The following is a 21,868-nucleotide window of genomic DNA, read 5'->3' as shown; positions in this document are numbered from 1 at the left end:
TTTTTTGAAGTTTGATATTTTATGTACAGTATAAACTATATATTTGGTGAAATGTGATATTTCATGTACAGTGTATAATATATATGTAGTGTACTTTCATGTTTTATGTATAGTATATAAAACATATTTGGTGAAATTTTATATTTTATGTACAGTATATAATATATATTTGGTGAAATTTGATATTTTATGTACAGTATTTAATACATATTTGTTGAAATTTGATATTTTATGTACAGTATATAATATATATTTAGTGTTCTTTCATACTTTATGTATAGTACATAATACATAGTTTGTGAAATTTGATATTTTATGTACAGTATATAATGTATATTTGGTGTAATTTGATATTAAACATACAGAATGTAATATATATTTGTTGAAATTTGATATTTTATTTACAGTATATAATATATATTTAGTGTTCTTTCATACTTTATGTACAGTATATAATACATATGTTGTGTAATTTTATATTTTATGTACAGTGTATTATATATTTCTTGAAGTTTGATATTTTATGTACAGTATATACTATATATTTTGTGAAATGTGATATTTCGTGTACAGTATATAATATATATGTAGTGTACTGTCATATTTTATGTATAGTACATAATACATATTTGGTGAAATTTGATATTTTATGTACAGTATATAATATATATTTGGTGAAATTTGATATTTTATGTACAGTATGTAATATATATTTGTTGAAATTTATATTTTATGTACAGTATATAATATATATTTAGTGTTCTTTCATACTTTATGTACAGTATATAATACATAGTTTGTGAAATTTGATATTTTATGTATGTTATGTAATATCTATGGTGAAATTTGATATCTTATGTACAGTATATAATATATATGTAGTGTACTTTCATATTTTATGTATAGTATATAATACATGTTTGGTGATATTTGATATTTTATGTACAGTATATAATATATATTTGGTGAAATTTGATATTTTACATAAAGTATGTAATACATACTTGGTGAAATTTGATATTTTATGTACAGTATATAATATATATTTAGTGTTCTTTCAGACTTTATGTACAGTATATAATACATATTTTGTGTAATTTGATATTTTATGTACAGTATATTATATATTTTTTGAATTTTGATATTTTATGTACAGTATAAACTATATATTTGGTGAAATGTGATATTTCGTGTACAGTATATAATATATAAGTAGTGTATTTTCATATGTTATTTATAGTATATAATACATATTTGGTGAAATTTGATATTTTATGTACAGTATATAATACATAGTTTGTGAAATTTGATATTTTATGTACAGTATATAATATATATTTAGTGTTCTTTCATACTTTCTGTACAGTATATAATACATATTTTGTGTAATTTGATATTTTATGTACAGTATATTATATATTTTTTGAAGTTTGATATTTTATGTACAGTATAAACTATATATTTTGTGAAATGTGATATTTCGTGTACAGTATATAATATATATGTAGTGTACTTTCATATTTTATGTATAGAATATAATACATATTTGGTTAAATTAGATATTTAATGTACAGTATATAATACATATTTAGTGTTCTTTCATACTTTATGTACAGTATATAATACATAGTTTGTGAAATTTGATATTTTATGTATGTTATATAATATCTATGGTGAAATTTGATATCTTATGTACAGTATATAATATATATGTAGTGTACTTTCATATTTTATGTATAGTATATAATACATATTTGGTGATATTTGATATTTTATGTACAGTATATAATATATATTTGGTGAAATTTGATATTTTACATAAAGTATGTAATACATATTTGGTGAAATTTGATATTTTATGTACAGTATATAATATATATTTAGTGTTCTTTCAGACTTTATGTACAGTACATAATACATATTTTGTGTAATTTGATATTTTATGTACAGTATATAATGTATATTTGGTGAAATTTGATATTAAACATACAGAATGTAATATATATTTGTTGAAATTTGATATTTTATTTACAGTATATAATATATATTTAGTGTTCTTTCATACTTTATGTACAGTATATAATACATATGTTGTGTAATTTTATATTTTATGTACAGTATATTATATATTTTTTGAATTTTGATATTTTATGTACAGTATAAACTATATATTTGGTGAAATGTGATATTTCGTGTACAGTATATAATATATAAGTAGTGTACTTTCATATTTTATGTATAGTATATAATACATATTTGGTGAAATTTGTTATTTTATGTACAGTATATAATATATATCTGGTGAAATTTGATATTTTATGTACAGTATGTAATATATATTTGTTGAAATTTATATTTTATGTACAGTATATAATGCATATTTAGTGTTCTTTCATAATTTATGTACAGTATATAATACATAGTTTGTGAAATTTGATATTTTTTGTACAGTATATAATATATATTTAGTGTTCTTTCATACTTTCTGTACAGTATATAATACATATTTTGTGTAATTTGATATTTTATGTACAGTATATTATATATTTTTTGAAGTTTGATATTTTATGTACAGTATAAACTATATATTTGGTGAAATGTGATATTTCGTGTACAGTATATAATATATATGTAGTGTACTTTCATATTTTATGTATAGTATATAATACATATTTGGTTAAATTAGATATTTAATGTACAGTATATAATACATATTTAGTGTTCTTTCATACTTTATGTACAGTATATAATACATATTTTGTGTAATTTGATATTTTATGTACAGTATATTTTATATTTTTTGAAGTTTGATATTTTATGTACAGTAAAAACTATGTATTTGGTGAACTGTGATATTTCGTGTACAGTATATAATATATATGTAGTGTACTGTCATATTTTATGTATAGTATATAATACATATTTGGTGAAGTTTGATATTTTGTGTACAGTATATAATATATATTTGGTGAAATTTGATATTTTATGTACAGTATGTAATATATATTTGGTGAAATTTGATATTTTATGTACAGTATATAATATATATATAGTGTTCTTTCATACTTTTTATACAGAGTATAATACATATTTTGTGAAATTTCATATTTTATATACGTCATATAACATATATGGAGAAATTTGATATTTTATATACAGTATATAATATACATGTAGCGTACTTTCATATTTCATGTATAGTATTTAATACATATTAGGTGAAATTTGATATTTTATGTACAGTATATAATATATATTTGGTGAAATTTGATATTTTACAGACAGTATGTAATATATATTTGGTGAAATTTGATATTTTTTGTACAGTATATAATATATATTTAGTGTTCTTTCATACTTTCTGTACAGTATATAATACATATTTTGTGTAATTTGATATTTTATGTACAGTATATTATATATTTTTTGAAGTTTGATATTTTATGTACAGTATAAACTATATATTTGGTGAAATGTGATATTTCCTGTACAGTGTATAATATATATGTAGTGTACTTTCATGTTTTATGTATAGTATATAATACATATTTGGTGAAATTTTATATTTTATGTACAGTATATAATATATATTTGGTGAAATTTGATATTTTATGTACAGTATTTAATACATATTTGGTGAAATTTGATATTTTATGTACAGTATATAATATATATTTAGTGTTCTTTCATACTTTATGTACAGTACATAATACATAGTTTGTGAAATTTGATATTTTATGTACAGTATATAATGTATATTTGGTGAAATTTGATATTAAACATACATAATGTAATATATATTTGTTGAAATTTCATATTTTATTTACAGTATATAATATATATTTAGTGTTCTTTCATACTTTATGTACAGTATATAATACATATGTTGTGTAATTTGATATTTTATGTACAGTATATTATTTATTTTTTGAAGTTTGATATTTTACGCACAGTATAAACTATATATTTTGTGAACTGTGATATTTCGTGTACAGTATATAATATATATGTAGTGTACTGTCATATTTTATGTATAGTATATAATAAATATTTGGTGAAATTTGATATTTTATGTACAGTATATAATATATATTTGGTGAAATTTGATATTTTATGTATAGTATGTAATATATATTTGTTGAAATTTATATTTTATGTACAGTATATAATATATATTTAGTGTTCTTTCATACTTTATGTACAGTATATAATACATAGTTTGTAAAATTTGATATTTTATGTATGTTATATAATATCTATGGTGAAATTTGATATCTTATGTACAGTATATAATATATATGTAGTGTACTTTCATATTTTATGTATAGTATATAATACATATTTGGTGATATTTGATATTTTATGTACAGTATATAATATATATTTGGTGAAATTTGATATTTTACATAAAGTATGTAATACATATTTGGTGAAATTTGATATTTTATGTACAGTATATAATATATATTTAGTGTTCTTTCAGACTTTATGTACAGTATATAATACATATTTTGTGTAATTTGATATTTTATGTACAGTATATTATATATTTTTTGAATTTTGATATTTTATGTAGAGTATAAACTATATATTTGGTGAAATGTGATATTTCGTGTACAGTATATAATATATAAGTAGTGTACTTTCATATTTTATGTATAGTATATAATACATATTTGGTGAAATTTGATATTTTATGTACAGTATATAATATATATCTGGTGAAATTTGATATTTTATGTACAGTATGTAATATATATTTGTTGAAATTTATATTTTATGTACAGTATATAATGCATATTTAGTGTTCTTTCATACTTTATGTACAGTATATAATACATAGTTTGTGAAATTTGATATTTTATGTACAGTATATAATATATATTTAGTGTTCTTTCATACTTTCTGTACAGTATATAATACATATTTTGTGTAATTTGATATTTTATGTACAGTATATTATATATTTTTTGAAGTTTGATATTTTATGTACAGTATAAACTATATATTTTGTGAAATGTGATATTTCGTGTACAGTATATAATATATATGTAGTGTACTTTCATATTTTATGTATAGTATATAATACATATTTGGTTAAATTAGATATTTAATGTACAGTATATAATACATATTTAGTGTTCTTTCATACTTTATGTACAGTATATAATACATATTTTGTGTAATTTGCTATTTTATGTACAGTATATTTTATATTTTTTGAAGTTTGATATTTTATGTACAGTAAAAACTATGTATTTGGTGAACTGTGATATTTCGTGTACAGTATATAATATATATGTAGTGTACTGTCATATTTTATGTATAGTATATAATACATATTTGGTGAAGTTTGATATTTTGTGTACAGTATATAATATATATTTGGTGAAATTTGATATTTTATGTACAGTATGTAATATATATATGGTGAAATTTGATATTTTATGTACAGTATATAATATATATATAGTGTTCTTTCATACTTTTTGTACAGAGTATAATACATATTTTGTGAAATTTCATATTTTATATACGTCATATAACATATATGGAGAAATTTGATATTTTATATACAGTATATAATATACATGTAGTGTACTTTCATATTTCATGTATAGTATTTAATACATATTAGGTGAAATTTGATATTTTATGTACAGTATATAATATATATTTGGTGAAATTTGATATTTTACAGACAGTATGTAATATATATTTGGTGAAATTTGATATTTTTTGTACAGTATATAATATATATTTAGTGTTCTTTCATACTTTCTGTACAGTATATAATACATATTTTATGTAATTTGATATTTTATGTACAGTATATTATATATTTTTTGAAGTTTGATATTTTATGTACAGTATAAACTATATATTTGTTGAAATGTGATATTTCATGTACAGTGTATAATATATATGTAGTGTACTTTCATGTTTTATGTATAGTATATAATACATATTTGGTGAAATTTTATATTTTATGTACAGTATATAATATATATTTGGTGAAATTTGATATTTTATGTACAGTATTTAATACATATTTGGTGAAATTTGATATTTTATGTACAGTATATAATATATATTTAGTGTTCTTTCATACTTTATGTACAGTACATAATACATAGTTTGTGAAATTTGATATTTTATGTACAGTATATAATGTATATTTGGTGAAATTTGATATTAAACATACAGAATGTAATATATATTTGTTGAAATTTGATATTTTATTTACAGTATATAATATATATTTAGTGTTCTTTCATACTTTATGTACAGTATATAATACATATGTTGTGTAATTTTATATTTTATGTACAGTGTATTATATATTTCTTAAAGTTTGATATTTTATGTACAGTATATACTATATATTTGGTGAAATGTGATATTTCGTGTACAGTATATAATATATATGTAGTGTACTGTCATATTTTATGTATAGTATATAATACATATTTGGTGAAATTTGATATTTTATGTAGAGTATATAATATATATTTGGTGAAATTTGATATTTTATGTACAGTATGTAATATATATTTGTTGAAATTTATATTTTATGTACAGTATATAATATATATTTAGTGTTCTTTCATTCTTGATGTACAGAATATAATACATAGTTTGTGAAATTTGATATTTTATGTATGTTATATTATATAGATGGTGAAATTTGATATTTTATGTACAGTATATAATATATATGTAGTGTACTTTCATATTTTATGTATAGTATATAATACATATTTGGTGATATTTGATATTTTATGTACAGTATATAATATATATTTGGTGAAATTTGATATTTTACATAAAGTATGTAATACATATTTGGTGAAATTTGATATTTTATGTACAGTATATAATATATATTTAGTGTTCTTTCAGACTTTATGTACAGTATATAATACATGTTTTGTGTAATTTGATATTTTATGTACAGTATATTATATATTTTTTGAATTTTGATATTTTATGTACAGTATAAACTATATATTTGGTGAAATGTGATATTTCGTGTACAGCATATAATATATAAGCAGTGTACTTTCATATTTTATGTATAGTATATAATACATATTTGGTGAAATTTGATATTTTATGTACAGTATATAATATATATTTGGTGAAATTTGATATTTTATGTACAGTATGTAATATATATTTGTTGAAATTTATATTTTATGTACAGTATATAATGCATATTTTGTGTTCTTTCATACTTTATGTACAGTATATAATACATAGTTTGTGAAATTTGATATTTTATGTACGTTATATAATATATATGGTGAAATTTGATATTTTATGTACAGTATATAATATATATCTAGTGTACTTTCATATTTTATGTATAGTATATAATACATATTTGGTGAAATTTGATATTTTATGTACAGTATATAATATGTATTTGGTGAAATTTGATATATTACATAGAGTATGTAATATATATTTGGTGAAATTTGATATTTTATGTACAGTATATAATATATATTTAGTGTTCTTTCATACTTTATGTACAGCATATAATACATATTTTGTGTAATTTGATATTTTATGTACCTTACATAACATATATGGTGAAATTTGATATCTTATGTACAGTATGTAATATATATGTAGTGTACTTTCATATTTTATGTATAGTATATAATACATATTTGTTTAAATTAGATATTTAATGTACAGTATATAATACATATTTAGTGTTCTTTCATACTTTATGTACAGTATATAATACATATTTTGTGTAATTTGATATTTTATGTACAGTATATTTTATATTTTTTGAAGTTTGATATTTTATGTACAGTAAAAACTATGTATTTGGTGAACTGTGATATTTCGTGTACAGTATATAATATATATGTAGTGTACTGTCATATTTTATGTATAGTATATAATACATATTTGGTGAAGTTTGATATTTTGTGTACAGTATATAATATATATTTGGTGAAATTTGATATTTTATGTACAGTATGTAATATATATTTGGTGAAATTTGATATTTTATGTACAGTATATAATATATATATAGTGTTCTTTCATACTTTTTGTACAGAGTATAATACATATTTTGTGAAATTTCATATTTTATATACGTCATATAACATATATGGAGAAATTTGATATTTTATATACAGTATATAATATACATGTAGCGTACTTTCATATTTCATGTATAGTATTTAATACATATTAGGTGAAATTTGATATTTTATGTACAGTATATAATATATATTTGGTGAAATTTGATATTTTACAGACAGTATGTAATATATATTTGGTGAAATTTGATATTTTTTGTACAGTATATAATATATATTTAGTGTTCTTTCATACTTTCTGTACAGTATATAATACATATTTTGTGTAATTTGATATTTTATGTACAGTATATTATATATTTTTTGAAGTTTGATATTTTATGTACAGTATAAACTATATATTTGGTGAAATGTGATATTTCATGTACAGTGTATAATATATATGTAGTGTACTTTCATGTTTTATGTATAGTATATAATACATATTTGGTTAAATTTTATATTTTATGTACAGTATATAATATATATTTGGTGAAATTTGATATTTTATGTACAGTATTTAATACATATTTGGTGAAATTTGATATTTTATGTACAGTATATAATATATATTTAGTGTTCTTTCATACTTTATGTACAGTACATAATACATAGTTTGTGAAATTTGATATTTTATGTACAGTATATAATGTATATTTGGTGAAATTTGATATTAAACATACAGAATGTAATATATATTTGTTGAAATTTGATATTTTATTTACAGTATATAATATATATTTAGTGTTCTTTCATACTTTATGTACAGTATATAATACATATGTTGTGTAATTTTATATTTTATGTACAGTGTATTATATATTTCTTGAAGTTTGATATTTTATGTACAGTATATACTATATATTTGGTGAAATGTGATATTTCGTGTACAGTATATAATATATATGTAGTGTACTGTCATATTTTATGTATAGTATATAATACATATTTGGTGAAATTTGATATTTTATGTACAGTATATAATATATATTTGGTGAAATTTGATATTTTATGTACAGTATGTAATATATATTTGTTGAAATTTATATTTTATGTACAGTATATAATACATATTTAGTGTTCTTTCATTCTTGATGTACAGTATATAATACATAGTTTGTGAAATTTGATATTTTATGTATGTTATATAATATCTATGGTGAAATTTGATATCTTATGTACAGTATATAATATATACGTAGTGTACTTTCATATTTTATGTATAGTATATAATACATATTTGGTGATATTTGATATTATATGTACAGTATATAATATATATTTGGTGAAATTTGATATTTTACATAAAGTATGTAATACATATTTGGTGAAATTTGATATTTTATGTACAGTATATAATATATATTTAGTGTTCTTTCAGACTTTATGTACAGTATATAATACATATTTTGTGTAATTTGATATTTTATGTACAGTATATTATATATTTTTTGAATTTCGATATTTTATGTACAGTATAAACTATATATTTGGTGAAATGTGATATTTCGTGTACAGTATATAATATATAAGTAGTGTACTTTCATATTTTATGTATAGTATATAATACATATTTGGTGAAATTTGATATTTTATATACAGTATATAATATATATCTGGTGAAATTTGATATTTTATGTACAGTATGAAATATATATTTGTTGAAATTTATATTTTATGTACAGTATATAATGCATATTTAGTGTTCTTTCATACTTTATGTACAGTATATAATACATAGTTTGTGAAATTTGATATTTTATGTACAGTATATAATATATATTTAGTGTTCTTTCATACTTTCTGTACAGTATATAATACATATTTTGTGTAATTTGATATTTTATGTACAGTATATTATATATTTTTTGAAGTTTGATATTTTATGTACAGTATAAACTATATATTTTGTGAAATGTGATATTTCGTGTACAGTATATAATATATATGTAGTGTACTGTCATATTTTATGTATAGTATATAATACATATTTGGTGAAGTTTGATATTTTGTGTACAGTATATAATATATATTTGGTGAAATTTGATATTTTATGTACAGTATGTAATATATATTTGGTGAAATTTGATATTTTATGTACAGTATATAATATATATATAGTGTTCTTTCATACTTTTTGTACAGAGTATAATACATATTTTGTGAAATTTCATATTTTATATATGTCATATAACATATATGGAGAAATTTGATATTTTTTATACAGTATATAATATACATGTAGTGTACTTTCATATTTCATGTATAGTATTTAATACATATTAGGTGAAATTTGATATTTTATGTACAGTATATAATATATATTTGGTGAAATTTGATATTTTACAGACAGTATGTAATATATATTTGGTGAAATTTGATATTTTTTGTACAGTATATAATATATATTTAGTGTTCTTTCATACTTTCTGTACAGTATATAATACATATTTTGTGTAATTTGATATTTTATGTACAGTATATTATATATTTTTTGAAGTTTGATATTTTATGTACAGTATAAACTATATATTTGGTGAAATGTGATATTTCATGTACAGTGTATAATATATATGTAGTGTACTTTCATGTTTTATGTATAGTATATAATACATATTTGGTTAAATTTTATATTTTATGTACAGTATATAATATATATTTGGTGAAATTTGATATTTTATGTACAGTATTTAATACATATTTGGTGAAATTTGATATTTTATGTACAGTATATAATATATATTTAGTGTTCTTTCATACTTTATGTACAGTACATAATACATAGTTTGTGAAATTTGATATTTTATGTACAGTATATAATGTATATTTGGTGAAATTTGATATTAAACATACAGAATGTAATATATATTTGTTGAAATTTGATATTTTATTTACAGTATATAATATATATTTAGTGTTCTTTCATACTTTATGTACAGTATATAATACATATGTTGTGTAATTTTATATTTTATGTACAGTGTATTATATATTTCTTGAAGTTTGATATTTTATGTACAGTATATACTATATATTTGGTGAAATGTGATATTTCGTGTACAGTATATAATATATATGTAGTGTACTGTCATATTTTATGTATAGTATATAATACATATTTGGTGAAATTTGATATTTTATGTACAGTATATAATATATATTTGGTGAAATTTGATATTTTATGTACAGTATGTAATATATATTTGTTGAAATTTATATTTTATGTACAGTATATAATATATATTTAGTGTTCTTTCATACTTTATGTACAGTATATAATACATAGTTTGTGAAATTTGATATTTTATGTATGTTATATAATATCTATGGTGAAATTTGATATCTTATGTACAGTATATAATATATATGTAGTGTACTTTCATATTTTATGTATAGTATATAATACATATTTGGTGATATTTGATATTTTATGTACAGTATATAATATATATTTGGTGAAATTTGATATTTTACATAAAGTATGTAATACATATTTGGTGAAATTTGATATTTTATGTACAGTATATAATATATATTTAGTGTTCTTTCAGACTTTATGTACAGTATATAATACATATTTTGTGTAATTTGATATTTTATGTACAGTATATTATATATTTTTTGAATTTTGATATTTTATGTACAGTATAAACTATATATTTGGTGAAATGTGATATTTCGTGTACAGTATATAATATATAAGTAGTGTACTTTCATATTTTATGTATAGTATATAATACATATTTGGTGAAATTTGATATTTTATGTACAGTATATAATATATATCTGGTGAAATTTGATATTTTATGTACAGTATGTAATATATATTTGTTGAAATTTATATTTTATGTACAGTATATAATGCATATTTAGTGTTCTTTCATACTTTATGTACACTATATAATACATAGTTTGTGAAATTTGATATTTTATGTACAGTATATAATATATATTTAGTGTTCTTTCATACTTTATGTACAGTATATAATACATATTTTGTGTAATTTGATATTTTATGTACAGTATATTATATATTTTTTGAAGTTTGATATTTTATGTACAGTATAAACTATATATTTTGTGAAATGTGATATTTCGTGTACAGTATATAATATATATGTAGTGTACTGTCATATTTTATGTATAGTATATAATACATATTTGGTGAAGTTTGATATTTTGTGTACAGTATATAATATATATTTGGTGAAATTTGATATTTTATGTACAGTATGTAATATATATTTGGTGAAATTTGATATTTTATGTACAGTACATAATATATATATAGTGTTCTTTCATACTTTTTGTACAGAGTATAATACATATTTTGTGAAATTTCATATTTTATATATGTCATATAACATATATGGAGAAATTTGATATTTTTTATACAGTATATAATATACATGTAGTGTACTTTCATATTTCATGTATAGTATTTAATACATATTAGGTGAAATTTGATATTTTATGTACAGTATATAATATATATTTGGTGAAATTTGATATTTTACAGACAGTATGTAATATATATTTGGTGAAATTTGATATTTTTTGTACAGTATATAATATATATTTAGTGTTCTTTCATACTTTCTGTACAGTATATAATACATATTTTGTGTAATTTGATATTTTATGTACAGTATATTATATATTTTTTGAAGTTTGATATTTTATGTACAGTATAAACTATATATTTGGTGAAATGTGATATTTCATGTACAGTGTATAATATATATGTAGTGTACTTTCATGTTTTATGTATAGTATATAATACATATTTGGTTAAATTTTATATTTTATGTACAGTATATAATATATATTTGGTGAAATTTGATATTTTATGTACAGTATTTAATACATATTTGGTGAAATTTGATATTTTATGTACAGTATATAATATATATTTAGTGTTCTTTCATACTTTATGTACAGTACATAATACATAGTTTGTGAAATTTGATATTTTATGTACAGTATATAATGTATATTTGGTGAAATTTGATATTAAACATACAGAATGTAATATATATTTGTTGAAATTTGATATTTTATTTACAGTATATAATATATATTTAGTGTTCTTTCATACTTTATGTACAGTATATAATACATATGTTGTGTAATTTTATATTTTATGTACAGTGTATTATATATTTCTTGAAGTTTGATATTTTATGTACAGTATATACTATATATTTGGTGAAATGTAATATTTCGTGTACAGTATATAATATATATGTAGTGTACTGTCATATTTTATGTATAGTATATAATACATATTTGGTGAAATTTGATATTTTATGTACAGTATATAATATATATTTGGTGAAATTTGATATTTTATGTACAGTATGTAATATATATTTGTTGAAATTTATATTTTATGTACAGTATATAATATATATTTAGTGTTCTTTCACACTTTATGTACAGTATATAATACATCGTTTGTGAAATTTGATATTTTATGTATGTTACATAATATCTATGGTGAAATTTGATATCTTATGTACAGTATATAATATATATGTAGTGTACTTTCATATTTTATGTATAGTATATAATACATATTTGGTGATATTTGATATTTTATGTACAGTATATAATATATATTTGGTGAAATTTGAAATTCTACATAAAGTATGTAATACATATTTGGTGAAATTTGATATTTTATGTACAGTATATAATATATATTTAGTGTTCTTTCAGACTTTATGTACAGTATATAATACATATTTTGTGTAATTTGATATTTTATGTACAGTATATTATATATTTTTTGAATTTTGATATTTTATGTACAGTATAAACTATATATTTGGTGAAATGTGATATTTCTTGTACAGTATATAATATATAAGTAGTGTACTTTCATATTTTATGTATAGTATATAATACATATTTGGTGAAATTTGATATTTTATGTACAGTATATAATATATATCTGGTGAAATTTGATATTTTATGTACAGTATGTAATATATATTTGTTGAAATTTATATTTTATGTACAGTATATAATGCATATTTAGTGTTCTTTCATACTTTATGTACAGTATATAATACATAGTTTGTGAAATTTGATATTTTATGTACACTATATAATATATATTTAGTGTTCTTTCATACTTTCTGTACAGTATATAATACATATTTTGTGTAATTTGATATTTTATGTACAGTATATTATATATTTTTTGAAGTTTGATATTTTATGTACAGTATAAACTATATATTTTGTGAAATGTGATATTTCGTGTACAGTATATAATATATATGTAGTGTACTTTCATATTTTATGTATAGTATATAATACATATTTGGTTAAATTAGATATTTAATGTACAGTATATAATACATATTTAGTGTTCTTTCATACTTTATGTACAGTATATAATACATATTTTGTGTAATTTGATATTTTATGTACAGTATATTTTATATTTTTTGAAGTTTGGTATTTTATGTACTGTAAAAACTATGTATTTGGTGAACTGTGATATTTCGTGTACAGTATATAATATATATGTAGTGTACTGTCATATTTTATGTATAGTATATAATACATATTTGGTGAAGTTTGATATTTTGTGTACAGTATATAATATATATTTGGTGAAATTTGATATTTTATGTACAGTATGTAATATATATTTGGTGAAATTTGATATTTTATGTACAGTATATAATATATATATAGTGTTCTTTCATACTTTTTGTACAGAGTATAATACATATTTTGTGAAATTTCATATTTTATATACGTCATATAACATATATGGAGAAATTTGATATTTTATATACAGTATATAATATACATGTAGTGTACTTTCATATTTCATGTATAGTATTTAATACATATTAGGTGAAATTTGATATTTTATGTACAGTATATAATATATATTTGGTGAAATTTGATATTTTACAGACAGTATGTAATATATATTTGGTGAAATTTGATATTTTTTGTACAGTATATAATATATATTTAGTGTTCTTTCATACTTTCTGTACAGTATATAATACATATTTTGTGTAATTTGATATTTTATGTACAGTATATTATATATTTTTTGAAGTTTGATATTTTATGTACAGTATAAACTATATATTTGGTGAAATGTGATATTTCATGAACAGTGTATAATATATATGTAGTGTACTTTCATGTTTTATGTATAGTATATAATACATATTTGGTGAAATTTTATATTTTATGTACAGTATATAATATATATTTGGTGAAATTTGATATTTTATGTACAGTATTTAATACATATTTGGTGAAATTTGATATTTTATGTACAGTATATAATATATATTTAGTGTTCTTTCATACTTTATGTACAGTACATAATACATAGTTTGTGAAATTTGATATTTTATGTACAGTATATAATGTATATTTGGTGAAATTTGATATTAAACATACAGAATGTAATATATATTTGTTGAAATTTGATATTTTATTTACAGTATATAATATATATTTAGTGTTGTTTCAGACTTTATGTACAGTATATAATACATGTTTTGTGTAATTTGATATTTTATGTACAGTATATTATATATTTTTTGAATTTTGATATTTTATGTACAGTATAAACTATATATTTGGTGAAATGTGATATTTCATGTACAGTATATAATATATAAGCAGTGTACTTTCATATTTTATGTATAGTATATAATACATATTTGGTGAAATTTGATATTTTATGTACAGTATATAATATGTATTTGGTGAAATTTGATATATTACATACAGTATGTAATATATATTTGGTGAAATTTGATATTTTATGTACAGTATATAATATATATTTAGTGTTCTTTCATACTTTATGTACAGCATATAATACATATTTTGTGTAATTTGATATTTTATGTACCTTATATAACATATATGGTGAAATTTGATATCTTATGTACCGTATGTAATATATATGTAGTGTACTTTCATATTTTATGTATAGTATATAATACATATTTGGTTAAATTAGATATTTAATGTACAGTATATAATACATATTTAGTGTTCATTAATACTTTATGTACAGTATACAATACATATTTTGTGTAATTTGATATTTTATGTACAGTATATTTTATATTTTTTGAAGTTTGATATTTTATGTACAGTAAAAACTATGTATTTGGTGAACTGTGATATTTCGTGTACAGTATATAATATATATGTAGTGTACTGTCATATTTTATGTATAGTATATAATACATATTTGGTGAAGTTTGTTATTTTGTGTACAGTATATAATATATATTTGGTGAAATTTGATATTTTATGTACATTATGTAATATATATTTGGTGAAATTAGATATTTTATGTACAGTATATAATATATATATAGTGTTCTTTCATACTTTTTGTACAGAGTATAATACATATTTTGTGAAATTTCATATTTTATATATGTCATATAACATATATGGAGAAATTTGATATTTTTTACACAGTATATAATATACATGTAGTGTACTTTCATATTTCATGTATAGTATTTAATACATATTAGGTGAAATTTGATATTTTATGTACAGTATATAATATATATTTGGTGAAATTTGATATTTTACAGACATTATGTAATATATATTTGGTGAAATTTGATATTTTTTGTACAGTATATAATATATATTTAGTGTTCTTTCATACTTTCTGTACAGTATATAATACATATTTTGTGTAATTTGATATTTTATGTACAGTATATTATATATTTTTTGAAGTTTGATATTTTATGTACAGTATAAACTATATATTTGGTGAAATGTGATATTTCATGTACAGTGTATAATATATATGTAGTGTACTTTCATGTTTTATGTATAGTATATAATACATATTTGGTTAAATTTTATATTTTATGTACAGTATATAATATATATTTGGTGAAATTTGATATTTTATGTACAGTATTTAATACATATTTGGTGAAATTTGATATTTTATGTACAGTATATAATATATATTTAGTGTTCTTTCATACTTTATGTACAGTACATAATACATAGTTTGTGAAATTTGATATTTTATGTACAGTATATAATGTATATTTGGTGAAATTTGATATTAAACATACAGAATGTAATATATATTTGTTGAAATTTGATATTTTATTTACAGTATATAATATATATTTAGTGTTCTTTAATACTTTATGTACAGAATATAATACATATGTTGTGTAATTTTATATTTTATGTACAGTGTATTATATATTTCTTGAAGTTTGATATTTTATGTACAGTATATACTATATATTTGGTGAAATGTGATATTTCGTGTACAGTATATAATATATATGTAGTGTACTGTCATATTTTATGTATAGTATATAATACATATTTGGTGAAATTTGATATTTTATGTACAGTATATAATATATATTTGGTGAAATTTGATATTTTATGTACATTATGTAATATATATTTGTTGAAATTTATATTTTATGTACAGTATATAATATATATTTAGTGTTCTTTCATACTTTATGTACAGTATATAATACATAGTTTGTGAAATTTGATATTTTATGTATGTTATATAATATCTATGGTGAAATTTGATATCTTATGTACAGTATATAATATATATGTAGTGTACTTTCATATTTTATGTATAGTATATAATACATATTTGGTGATATTTGATATTTTATGTACAGTATATAATATATATTTGGTGAAATTTGATATTTTACATAAAGTATGTAATACATATTTGGTGAAATTTGATATTTTATGTACAGTATACAATATATATTTAGTGTTCTTTCAGACTTTATGTACAGTATATAATACATATTTTGTGTAATTTGATATTTTATGTACAGTATATTATATATTTTTTGAATTTTGATATTTTATGTAGAGTATAAACTATATATTTGGTGAAATGTGATATTTCGTGTACAGTATATAATATATAAGTAGTGTACTTTCATATTTTATGTATAGTATATAATACATATTTGGTGAAATTTGATATTTTATGTACAGTATATAATATATATCTGGTGAAATTTGATATTTTATGTACAGTATGTAATATATATTTGTTGAAATTTATATTTTATGTACAGTATATAATGCATATTTAGTGTTCTTTCATACTTTATGTACAGTATATAATAGATAGTTTGTGAAATTTGATATTTTATGTACAGTATATAATATATATTTAGTGTTCTTTCATACTTTCTGTACAGTATATAATACATATTTTGTGTAATTTGATATTTTATGTTCAGTATATTATATATTTTTTGAAGTTTGATATTTTATGTACAGTATAAACTATATATTTTGTGAAATGTGATATTTCGTGTACAGTATATAATATATATGTAGTGTACTTTCATATTTTATGTATAGTATATAATACATATTTGGTTAAATTAGATATTTAATGTACAGTATATAATACATATTTAGTGTTCTTTCATACTTTATGTACAGTATATAATACATATTTTGTGTAATTTGATATTTTATGTACAGTATATTTTATATTTTTTGAAGTTTGATATTTTATGTACAGTAAAAACTATGTATTTGGTGAACTGTGATATTTCGTGTACAGTATATAATATATATGTAGTGTACTGTCATATTTTATGTATAGTATATAATACATATTTGGTGAAGTTTGATATTTTGTGTACAGTATATAATATATATTTGGTGAAATTTGATATTTTATGTACAGTATGTAATATATATTTGGTGAAATTTGATATTTTATGTACAGTATATAATATATATATAGTGTTCTTTCATACTTTTTGTACAGAGTATAATACATATTTTGTGAAATTTCATATTTTATATACGTCATATAACATATATGGAGAAATTTGATATTTTATATACAGTATATAATATACATGTAGTGTACTTTCATATTTCATGTATAGTATTTAATACATATTAGGTGAAATTTGATATTTTATGTACAGTATATAATATATATTTGGTGAAATTTGATCTTTTACAGACAGTATGTAATACATATTTGGTGAAATTTGATATTTTTTGTACAGTATATAATATATATTTAGTGTTCTTTCATACTTTCTGTACAGTATATAATACATATTTTGTGTAATTTGATATTTTATGTACAGTATATTATATATTTTTTGAATTTTGATATTTTATGTACAGTGTAAACTATTTATTTGGTGAAATGTGATATTTCGTGTACAGTGTATAATATATAAGTAGTGTACTTTCATATTTTATGTATACCATATAATACATATTTGGTGAAATTTGATATTTTATGTACAGTATATAATATATATCTGGTGAAATTTGATATTTTATGTACAGTATGTAATATATATTTGTTGAAATTTATATTTTATGTACAGTATATAATGCATATTTAGTGTTCTTTCATACTTTATGTACAGTATATAATACATAGTTTGTGAAATTTGATATTTTATGTACTGTATATAATATATATTTAGTGTTCTTTCTTACTTTCTGTACAGTATATAATACATATTTTGTGTAATTTGATATTTCATGTACAGTATATTATATATTTTTTGAAGTTTGATATTTTATGTACAGTATAAACTATATATTTTGTGAAATGTGATATTTCGTGTACAGTATATAATATATATGTAGTGTACTTTCATATTTTATGTATAGTATATAATACATATTTGGTTAAATTAGATATTTAATGTACAGTATATAATACATATTTAGTGTTCTTTCATACTTTATGTACAGTATATAATACATATTTTGTGTAATTTAATATTTTATGTACAGTATATTTTATATTTTTTGAAGTTTGATATTTTATGTACAGTAAAAACTATGTATTTGGTGAACTGTGATATTTCGTGTACAGTATAAAATATATATGTATTGTACTGTCATATTTTATGTATAGTATATAATATATATTTGGTGAAGTTTGATATTTTGTGTACAGTATATAATATATATTTGGTGAAATTTGATATTTTATGTACAGTATGTAATATATATTTGGTGAAATTTGATATTTTATGTACAGTATATAATATATATATAGTGTTCTTTCATACTTTTTGTACAGAGTATAATACATATTTTGTGAAATTTCATATTTTATATACGTCATATAACATATATGGAGAAATTTGATATTTTATATACAGTATATAATATACATGTAGGGTACTTTCATATTTCATGTATAGTATTTAATACATATTAGGTGAAATTTGATATTTTATGTTCAGTATATAATATATATTTGGTGAAATTTGATATTTTACAGACAGTATGTAATATATATTTGGTGAAATTTGATATTTTTTGTACAGTATATAATATATATTTAGTGTTCTTTCATACTTTCTGTACAGTATATAATACATATTTTGTGTAATTTGATATTTTATGTACAGTATATTATATATTTTTTGAAGTTTGATATTTTATGTACAGTATAAACTATATATTTGGTGAAATGTGATATTTCATGTACAGTGTATAATATATATGTAGTGTACTTTCATGTTTTATGTATAGTATATAATACATATTTGTTGAAATTTTATATTTTATGTACAGTATATAATATATATTTGGTGAAATTTGATATTTTAGGTACAGTATTTAATACATATTTTGTGAAATTTGATATTTTATGTACAGTATATAATATATATTTAGTGTTCTTTCATACTTTATGTACAGTACATAATACATAGTTTGTGAAATTTGATATTTTATGTACAGTATATAATGTATATTTGGAGAAATTTGATATTAAACATACAGAATGTAATATATATTTGTTGAAATTTGATATTTTATTTACAGTATATAATATATATTTAGTGTTCTTTCATACTTTATGTACAGTATATAATACATATGTTGTGTAATTTTATATTTTATGTACAGTGTATTATATATTTCTTGAAGTTTGATATTTTATGTACAGTATATACTATATATTTGGTGAAATGTGATATTTCGTGTACAGTATATAATATATATGTAGTGTACTGTCATATTTTATGTATAGTATATAATACATATTTGGTGAAATTTGGTATTTTATGTACAGTATATAATATATATTTGGTGAAATTTGATATTTTATGTACAGTATGTAATATATATTTGTTGAAATTTATATTTTATGTACAGTATATAATATATATTTAGTGTTCTTTCATACTTTATGTACAGTATATAATACATAGTTTGTGAAATTTGATATTTTATGTATGTTATATAATATCTATGGTGAAATTTGATATCTTATGTACAGTATATAATATATATGTAGTGTACTTTCATATTTTATGTATAGTATATAATACATATTTGGTGATATTTGATATTTTATGTACAGTATATAATATATATTTGGTGAAATTTGATATTTTACATAAAGTATGTAATACATATTTGGTGAAATTTGATATTTTATGTACAGTATATAATATATATTTAGTGTTCTTTCAGACTTTATGTACAGTATATAATACATATTTTGTGTAATTTGATATTTTATGTACAGTATATTATATATTTTTTGAATTTTGATATTTTATGTACAGTGTAAACTATATATTTGGTGAAATGTGATATTTCGTGTACAGTATATAATATATCAGTAGTGTACTTTCATATTTTATGTATAGTATATAATACATATTTGGTGAAATTTGATATTTTATGTACAGTATATAATATATATC

Source organism: Gorilla gorilla, chromosome Y (genome assembly GCF_029281585.2).
Source record: "Gorilla gorilla gorilla isolate KB3781 chromosome Y, NHGRI_mGorGor1-v2.1_pri, whole genome shotgun sequence".
NCBI classification, from domain to species: domain Eukaryota; kingdom Metazoa; phylum Chordata; class Mammalia; order Primates; family Hominidae; genus Gorilla; species Gorilla gorilla.
The sequence above is the reverse complement of the archived record's forward strand: the minus strand, read 5'-3'. Positions refer to the sequence as shown.